Below are 10,551 nucleotides of genomic sequence, written 5' to 3' on the forward strand. Positions count from 1 at the left end.
TGGCAGTCCATGGCACTTTCAGTATTCTCCTCCAACACCACAACTCAAAGGCATCAATTCTTCTACGATCTTCCTTATTCACTGTCCAGCTTTCGCATCATACCAAGCAGTGTACTTATATTTTGTGCACTTCACACGATGTAAGTTAAATCTCAGTAAGACGGGAAACATATGTATAAGTTAATGTTGTTTTACTGGCTCTGAAATTCCCTTTTTTTTTTGTTTTTGCTTGCTTGCTTTGTTTGTAATTAAGCCTTTCAGTGATTGTACTGGCAAATGCTATGGATGTGCCATTGCATATGCTCTCCATGGCTTTTCTACCTCAACAACATTCAAGTTAAAACTGTGATGTTTTTGAGCAGTGATGCCCCTTATTGTCTACTCAAAGCTGAGAGAATCATTGTAAATACTTTATTTACAAGTGAACAGAACAAGCAGCTGCCTGTATTGTGACTTGTCTTGTGCCCAAAAGTTCTTTCTACCAAGATGACCAGTAATCAGAAAACCAGTTGCTGTCAATCAATTATGACTCATGGAGACCCCAAGTGTGTCAGAATAACACTGCACTTTATAGGGTTCTTAACGCCTACTTTTCAGAAGTAGATCACCATGTTTTTCTTTCAAGGTGACCTTAAAAGGATTCGAAACTTTCAGTTAGCATCTGAGCACACAAACAGTTTCCACTATCCAGGGTCTCCACCAACCTGACAGACACTGGAAATTTCCACTATGAGTCAAACATTTGAGTAAACAGACTCAAGTATTTTGTTAATTTATGATATTTTCCTAGGTTTTCAGTGACCTAGAAGAGCTTTGAAAGAATGGGACATAGGTCAAATTTTAATTGTCTGTATTAAAAAAAAAAAAAAAACTAGACAATAGCTATTGTAGGCCCAAATGCCATACCCAGGTGTTTTTTAGCATAAGTAGCAAAATTGATGGGATGACAGAGGGGAAAGAGTAGAGTTTTTACCTGTCAATCACATGGAGAGATTTCTCAAGTGCTAAATGTCATGTCTCCATGCCCTCATGTTAGAATTTTGGGAATGGGAAGCAGTGGATGTGAGAGGAAATGGGGTAGGACAAGTTTCCAAAAAATGTTCAGCCCCAGTGTAGTAGAACACACACTGGAATAGTAAACCAGGAAATTTGGCTTCAGTCCCATATCTGTCACTACCTTACTGTGCAGTTCTTGTCAAATCACTTAATTTCTCCCATTTGCCATCTTTTCATCTATAAAAGGAAGCGATGGAATAAGATGATATATAAGCCCTGGGATTCCAAGTGCTCCCGGTCTTGTTGAATTATAATATCTCCTAACACAGTAGGAGTCCTGTTGGGTTCTATAATTTTTCAGTAAGAGAGGGAAAATATTTCCACTTGGAGTAGGAGATTGTCGTTGTTTATTTTCATGTCTACCATAGCAACATTCAAACATGCCGGGTTCTCAGAAATGTCTGGCTCCCTCCCCAGAGTTCCCTTGTTTTCATGACTTCCAGCAAAGCAGACTTGAAACAATAAAGCACAAAATCATAAGGAATTTCTACATCTCTCCAAAGATAATTCATTACCGTAGGGATTCACAATTGTCCTATGCTAATATTTTTGCTAATAACACTAATTTTCCCCCAGGTCTTTATTTTGGAATTCATAGGTGATTGTCCCCCAGGATATATTCATTGGATCTTATTCAAGGTGTATATATACTCTTTGCACTTAAAACTATGAACATTATTCTATTTCACAGAGCAAGTCTGTTAATAGAGCTAACACCAAGGTTAACATAAAACCAAAGGTTCAAAACAACCTCCAGAGGGCTAAATTTCCATTTTCCACATTAGAGTGGCATCAAGGAGTTTGAGATTTATTCTCTCAGTGATGATAATATCCAGTGACTTTGATGATGCAAAGTGTTGTAAACCTGTTGATGTGAACGGTCTGCTACACTTACTATGATCTTGCGTCATCAAAATGTCTCAGACATAAAACAAATGCATATGTAAATGAGAAATCAGCATTGCTCCTGCTCAGAAATCTGTCATTTCCAAAATACTTTCAGGAACACTGAGGTTGTGAAAGACACCAAATCATTGCTGTAAAAAGAGCACATTCTATTTTACACAGTAGCCACCACCCCAGGAAGGCTCATTAACTATCGCCTATCCACAGCTGTGCCCACCTACACCTGCCTGAAGTAGAGAGAAGTAAGGAGTATAAGAGAAATGGTGTATAAACAAAAATTTGGTTGCAGAAGTAGGATCCAGAGATGAGAAGATAGAACCTTCTCTAACATTATCTTGACTTTGCTGTAATAAATAAGTTTCATGAAATTGTACCAATTCAACCAGAAAAATTAAAGAGGTAAAGGTAAATTTCTTTTGGTAGCAGATTCTGTTTAAAGTTTAACATTTTCATCATTTTCATTTGTGTTCTCACAAATGAAAATGCAAAGCTGAATTTTACAACCCAGTTCACCTGCTAAAAATAAAAGCGTGCTTTGGTAATAAGCTTGCTTTCAAGTACATATCATTCTGATTTCTATAAACCTAGTCTTAAACAACCCTGATTTTAAATTAAAAGTTCATTCTCCTTTTATGCAATTTCTAAAAATAGTCTGCTTAGCTAAACATGTAGGTCCTGCAGAATTGGCTAGATTTATGAAACATTCTTTAATAAACCAAACAATGGCTATATAAAAAGCAGATGCAATACCTTTCTAATTCAATTTTATAGTTTAAAAATATTCTACATACAAGTGCCAAATTCTGTCCTGCAGAGACACAGGGCTCCCAATGACGTCAATAAGAGCCATGCATCCACAAAGGAGGGCAAAATCATGCCCTGAGCACTTAAATTTAGTAATCCATTAGGCGCAGCAAGGAAAAAAGGGATCACTTCAAATACCATCTCATCAGCATTTATATCCAACAACGTTTAAGGCTGTTTTAGGCATAGTTAAACCCACAGAGCTTATAAATGCTGAAGGAAATACAGGGGCAAGAGACAGGGTCACTTTTCACACAATAACTGACTTTTTTTTTTAATTGGAATATTATGTACAGTTTTATTTTCTGAGTTTTAACTCAAAGGGAGTTAGGCCTTTGTTCTTTCCAAGACCTCCTTTTACCATGAGAAGAGAGCTGAGGAGTCTGGCTTCCTGAAATAAAATGTAAACCCTGTGGTTTTATAATCAAGGAATGTAATCTTCCCTAAATGAATAGAAATAGGATTTACACATGAACAAATGACAGTTTCTGAGATAAACTAGTACTCTTGTATTCAGGTAACTAGAACAAAGGGAAGACAAGAGACATAGAGAAAGATAAGAGCTACAAGATCTGAGTGATGGCTCCAGAGAAGTCACACATTCGACTTCCTGTGTTGCTCATCATACGTGCACAGAGCTATTATTCCTGTGGTGTCCCTCTGTAGCACAGTCAGTTAAGCACTTCATTGTTAATCTAAAGGTTCAACTATACCCAGAGGCACAGTGGAAGAAAGGCCTGACAATCTACTTCTAAAAGACAAGTCATTGGAAGCCCTTTGAAGCACAGTTCTATTCTGATACAGATTCTGAGTCAGAATCAACTCTGCAATAACCAGGTTTCATATGATTATCTTATCTCACTGCTGTGAAGATAATGTGAGGATGCAGCACCATACTAAGTGTAAAAAGCTATAAAGAATTAAATGTCCCAAAATGGCATTGCAGTAGACTCATCATCTGGATGTAGTCTTCAGATTCATAGGCTCTATCATAATAATGTTTCCTCATCAGACTTTGTCATTAATGGAATTTTCCACAGGAGAGTTAATTCCCTGACTGTTCCATGAATTTAAAAATCTTAGAGACATATCAGGTTAAGTGAAATTTCAGAGTATGACTAGAGTCTGGACAATATTTCCTTCAAATAAGTCTTCCAGCTTCCTAGTCTCTTCCTCTTTTATTTCCATTCTTGGTTTTATTTCCATTTGTACCGAAGAATATTGCTCCCAATTTAAACACTTCCATTGTCTTGCCTTTAATCAAGGTATTAATCTGACACTTAAAACTCTCATTCTCTTTAATCTGATCTCACTGTCCAACAATGAATCTGAACTATTCACTGTGTTCCCCAAAAAAGATTCACACATTCCCATTAATATGCCTTTGCCATTTTGCTCTATCTGCTAACAACCTTATTCCATGAGATCCCCATCTTGATGTCTTGCAAAGTCAGATTGCAAATCACCTTTGCTGCAAAGCCTCCCACCATTTCCTACTCTGAACTAGAAGTACTTTATAACTCCTTTGAATTCCCAAGGATATTAAATCGTACGTCTCTTACTGCAATGAATGATCTTCCCCACTCAGGTTTAGTTACTATTATGTGATTTATTTCACCTACTAGCATAAAAACAGTTTATGGACAATTGCATATTCAATTCATACTTTTTATATCTTAAAATACCAAGACTAGTACTTCATTAGAATAACAAGAACAAAAGTTTTTACAGCCAACTAAAAAGATTAGTATGTTCTAATTATTGGTGGGGAAACAATCATTATAGTCATAGTCAAAATAGAATAAAACACTGGCTCAATCTCAACAGTGGCCAGAGCCAAAAAGAACTATAAAATATTCTGGCTCAAGTGGCTTCTAGTCTGGCAACAGTTTCCTTTCTGAAAGAAATTTCCTCCCTAGGATCATGTCTTTAAATGTGAAGATATCATTTGTCACAATATTGTTGGAGAAAGATAAAGAGAGAAGCAGTTGAGGAGGCTTTTGTCCTGTCACCATTGAATCCTCACAACTCATCTGAGGGCTGTGCTCACTGATTTGGGAAGCAGAGGAGGTTTTATAAAAGCCAGACCCACAATATTTGACATGAGAAAACTCTTCCGCTTCTTTTCCCTGAAAGAAGTACCTTAATTTTAGGCAAATAATGCCTTTGCAAGCCATGCAATCCCTTCTCATGTTAATTTCCTATGTACACTATGCATGTTATAAGGTAAAAATAAATCTGTTCCTTAGGCAACAGAGGAAGAGATTTTTTTCTGGGTAGCAAAAGTTGAACCATGGTTTAAAAACAGAATGAATGAAAGATGGCACTTTGGCTAGATGGTTGCAAATTAGACTAAAGAAGATACTTTTCAGAGTACTAACTAAATAAGTGAGATGGTGGCAGATAGACCTTACCCACTTCTACTGTGTGCAACCTGATCGTATAATTCATGTGTAGTGCTAATGCAGCATGCAGTTGGCTGGATCGTTGGCAGGATTTTTGATTTAGTGAGACTAAGGTGGAGCTTGGGTATTTGTATTAACACCAAGTACCCAGAATGTTATGTTGTGTAAGCCAGAAAAGAAGATTCAAGTTCAGTTTAGAAACTAATTTCTTGTCTGTGTCTCCATACCTTCATTTAGTAAGACTATACCATGTCCACAACCCAAAGTGACTAATCATCAAAGTAAAACAATCAGAATCAACATCAGAAGTGTGCAGAAAGAGCTTATTTTATTAAATGCTTCAATTATGAGTTTGCAGCATATCAGGCAGAATTTGCAGGGGAAGGCATCACAAAAGACAGGCAGCCCTCAGAGACATTTTTGCTGTTCTGCAATTGCATATCCCAAGTACATAAACAAAGCACTTCATTTTGTTTTTAAGAATATACACTTCAAGAAGCATTTGCTAATTAAAATCTAAACAGCTAGCAGTTTAGGGAATAATTTGCTTGGCCACAATGTAATAGAACATCAATAATGTAATCAATATGTATTTTTTTTAAAGGACACTGTTTGAAGTAGACAAAATAAGACATAACTATTCATCAGCTTCCTTGGAGTGTTTAATACAGCCCAGTTGCCTAACCTGTACCCCTCTCTGTATCCTACATTCCTCAGAACTGGAAGCAATTGAAACCTTTTTTTCCTTTTCCTGGAAAACTAAATTTTTTTCTTCCACTCCTCTCCAGTTATTTCTTTACTCTCCTCTACTATTAGAACTAAAAACTCTTAAGATAAGAATACACTATTTAAATTTGACATTTGAATCTGATCCAATCTGTCTGAGTCCCTGAGTCTCACAAAACTTAGCTGGAAATCGCATTTTCTCATGAAGTATTTAAAACTTCCAGCAGTCTATTTTCTATCTATCACATACTTTAAAATAAAGCATTGAGAGATATTCATAATTAAGAAACTTATCAAAGGTTTCAGGTTTGTTAATTCTAAGATCACATTTTTCAGATCATTTTCTCTTTTAATTATTTTCTCTATTTTCATCACATCAGTTTTGTTACAGATCTAGTTAGATATTCCAAATGGGAAAATTTAGATATTGTTTCACTTCATAACGTTACATGTTTTAAAAGTTACTTGAAAAAGAAAACTCTTCTCCTGATGTGGCACTGCAGGATAACATTGGACTGCTAACTGCAAGGTCAGTAGTTCAAACCCACCACTCAAAACCCCATACAGGGTTGCTAGGAGTCAGAACTGACTTGACAGCACTTAACAACAACATAGCTGTATTATACAGAAACTAAAGTGAGTGAAAATAAACAAAATAAGTAATAATTATGTTCATGGTTCTGACTTCAGAAAAACATTCAAATTTCTCTTCCTGTTAAGATTAATTAAAAGGAACCCTGGTTGAGTAGTGAATTCTGAAAAGGGCTGCTAAATACAAGGTCAGTAGTTTTAATCTACCAACCACTCTGTGTAAAAAAGGCAAGACTTTATGTTCTTGTAAAGATTTACAGCCTCAGGAACCCTGTACAAAGCCGCTATGAATAAGAACCGATTTAGTGGCACACAAACACCACTGCCACCAAGTCTAAGTAAAGGTCATCATAATGTAGAGAGTATAAAGCATATACTATGACCAAGTGAAATGAAAAAAGAAAAAGCAAAGAAAAATGCATCACTCAAGAGACACCAAATTCATATGGAAAATTTCTGATTCTAAATCTTTAATATCAGGTTCATTTTCTACACAGCTCTTTTCCATGTGAAAATGCTTTTATATAAAGTCTAATGATTTAATAAGATGTCAAACACTACTGTATATTAGCATTCATCAAGCCAACTCCAAACATTCTTATTCAGTCAAAAAGCCTCATCAATGCCTCTTCTGATGACTAACTCTTCCAGAATCAAGATCCAAAATGGAAAGCCAAGAAAAGGTCACATTAGGCTGGGAAAACAAGGTACACTGAGCTTGTAAGTGAAAAAAAAAAAAAAAAAAGCAAGAAAAGGAAAGACCTTTTGAACTGAGCTCTTGAACTTCATAGAAATGAATTCCTTAGTTATCAGATGTATTCAAAATAGACCATTTGACAAGTCTGCATTAGTCTCCATATTACAGGAGAAAGTTATTTTCGTTGTTGTTAGGTGCCGTCAAGCAGATTCCAATTCATAGCAAACCTATGCACATCAGAACAAAACACAGTCCAGTCCTGCACAATCTTCCTAATTGTTGTTATGCTAGAGTCCATTGCTGTTGCCACTATGCCAATCCATCTCTTTGGGGGGTCATCCTCTTTTTCACTGACATTCCACTTTACCAAGAACCATCCTGACTTCTAAGGTTTACTCTGGTTGCACTTCCAAAACATATTTCTGTGTTCTTCTTGAAGTCCACGGTACTTTTAATATCCTTCTATAACACAATATCTCAAATGCATCAATTCTTCTATGGTCTTGTTTATTAATTGTCCAACTTTCACAAGCATATGAGAATATTGAAAATACTGTGGCTTGGGTCAGGCACAATATAGTCCTCAAACTAACATCTTTGTTCTTGAACACTTTGAAAGGGTCTTGTGCAGAAGATCTGTCCATTACAATGGATCGCCAGATTTCTTCACTGATACTTCCATGAATGTTGATAGTGGATCCAAGCAAAATGAAGTCCTTGAAAACTTCAATCTTTTTTCCATTTATCATGTTATTTATTGGTCCAGTGGTAAGGATTTTTGTTTTCTGACACTGAGGTGCAAGCCCTACTGAAGACAGTAGTCTTTGATCTTCATGAGTAACTATCTTAAGTCCTTGGACTTCTGGTGTGGTGCCACTGGACTACGAACCACAAGGTCTGAGTTGGAAACGCTATACAGGGTTGCTATAATTAGGAACAGATTTGAAGGCACTTAATAGCAACAACTTCACTTTCAGCAAGCAGGGTTGTATCATCTGCATATCACAGATCATTAATGAGTCTTCTTCCAATTTGATACCACATTCTTCATCATATAATCCAACTTCTCAAGTTATTTGCTCAACATCGAGATTGAGTAAGCATGGTGAAAGAATACACACCTTTCCTGATTTAAAACCATTCAATGTTTCCTTGTTCTGTTTGAACAACTGCTTCTTGCTCTATGTAGAAGTTCCTCATGACACAATTAAGTGTTCAGGGATACTCATTCTTCCAAGGTTTTCCATCAATTATCATGAGCCACAATGTCGAAAGCCTTTGCATACCCAGTAAGTACAGGTAAACATTTTTCTGGTATTCTCTGCTTTCAGCCATGATCCATCTGATATCATTCCACATCCTCATCTGAATCTGGCTTGAACCTTTGGTATTCCCCCATCAAAGTACTGTTAAAACATTTTTATCTACCTTTAGCAAAATTTTACTTGTATATGATATTATTTTAATTTCCATTGGATTACCTCTCTTTGGAATGATCAAAAATATGGATCTCTTCCAATCAGTTGACTGGGAAACTGTCTTCAAAATTTCTTGTATAGATAAGTAAATTTCTCCAGTGCTGCCTTAGTTGTTGAAAGATTTCAATGTGTGTTTCATCAATTCCCAGAGCCTTGTTCTTTGCCAATAATTTCAGTGCACGTTGGACTTCTTCTTTCAGTACCATTGGCTCTTGATGATTTGCTACCTCTTGAAATGGTTGATCGTCCACCATTTTTGGTATAGTTACTCTGAAGTTTTTTCATCTTCTTTTGATGCTTTCTGATGCACTGTGGTGGCTTGACTGTTGCTATGATGTTGGAAGCTATGTCACTGGTATTTTGAATACCAGAAGAGTCACCCATGGTAGACAGGTTTCAGCTGAGCTTCCAGACTAAGGCAGACTTGGAAGAAGGAGAAACAAACTGCTTCCAAATTATTAGCCACTGAAAATCTTGTAAACAGCAGTGAAACACTGTCAGATAGCACCATAATATTGAATATTTAAAGATGTTGAATAAAAATAGAATATTTTCAGATATAGTGCCAGAATATGAGCCCCTCAAGTTGTCAATATTCCAGAACCATATACTCAAAATTTGACTGGGAAGAACCGCCTCCTCAAAGTAGACTTGACAATGATGAAGAAAATGGAGTAAAACTTCCTAGACCTTCATTTCAGAATGAAGCACATTCAAAATGAGGAAAAACTGTGGCAAGCATTCATTAATAACTGAAACATGTATTGTATGAATCGAGAAATTTTGGAAGCTGTCAAAAATGAAATGGAACACATAAACATTGATATCCTAGACATTGGTGAGCTAAAATGGACTAGTATTGTTAATTTTTAATCTGATAATCAGATGGTTTACTATGCAGTGAATGGTAAATTGAAAAGGAATTTTATGGAACCATCAAAAAGAATATTGTAAGATCTTTCTTCAAGTAAAATGCTGTGTGTGATAGGACAAAAGCTCTTAATCCCACTATTATTCAAATGTAGGCACCAACCAGAGTGATGATGAAACTGAAGAATTATACCAGCTTCTTCATTCTGAAATTGCTCAGACATGCAATCAAGTTGTATTACTGGTGACTGGAATGTAAAAGTAGGAAACAAAGATAAAGGATCAGTAACTGAAAAATAAGGCCTCAGTGATAGAAATAATACTGGACATCACATGACAGAATTTTTCAAGACTTATTCATTGCAAATACCTTTGTAAAAAAACATAAAAGATGATTATACACATGGAATTCACCAGATGGAGTACATATGAATGAAATTGACTACAACTATCAAAAAAGACGGTGGAAAAGCTCCATATCATTAATCAAAACAAGACCAGAGGCAGACTATGGAACAAACCACCAATTGCTCATATGCAAGTTCAAGCTGAAGTTGAAGAAAGTTAAAAACAAATCCACAAGAGCCAAAATATGACTTTGAATATATCCCACCAGAATTTAGAAATCATCTCAAGAACAGATGTGATGCATTAAACACTAATAACCAAGTAATTGTTATCATGACTAATTGCAACTGTCACTATTGTAAAGGTAGAGGTTTTGTAACAAATATGGGGGAGTAGTTAATCTTACAGTCCAGAAACAGAGGATCCTAGGACCATCAAGGGAGAAGAGTATGAGCATAATGCGGAGTCCTATCCAGAGAAGCAGCAACACCAGAGATGGGGACAGATTAGGGACATGGAGAGAGGGAGAAGCTGAGGACTCTAAATTCATGGAATTAGAGGCACTGAGATCTGTCAGCCAGGAGGCAGACTTGCAGAATGGGCCCTTATGTGGTGTAAATTACTATACATGCCTGAGTGTTTTGTGTTTGTTTTTTTTTAAAAAAAAAAA

The sequence above is a fragment of the Chrysochloris asiatica genome, unplaced genomic scaffold, assembly GCF_000296735.1.
Source record: "Chrysochloris asiatica unplaced genomic scaffold, ChrAsi1.0 scaffold00086, whole genome shotgun sequence".
Taxonomy (NCBI): Eukaryota; Metazoa; Chordata; class Mammalia; order Afrosoricida; family Chrysochloridae; genus Chrysochloris; species Chrysochloris asiatica.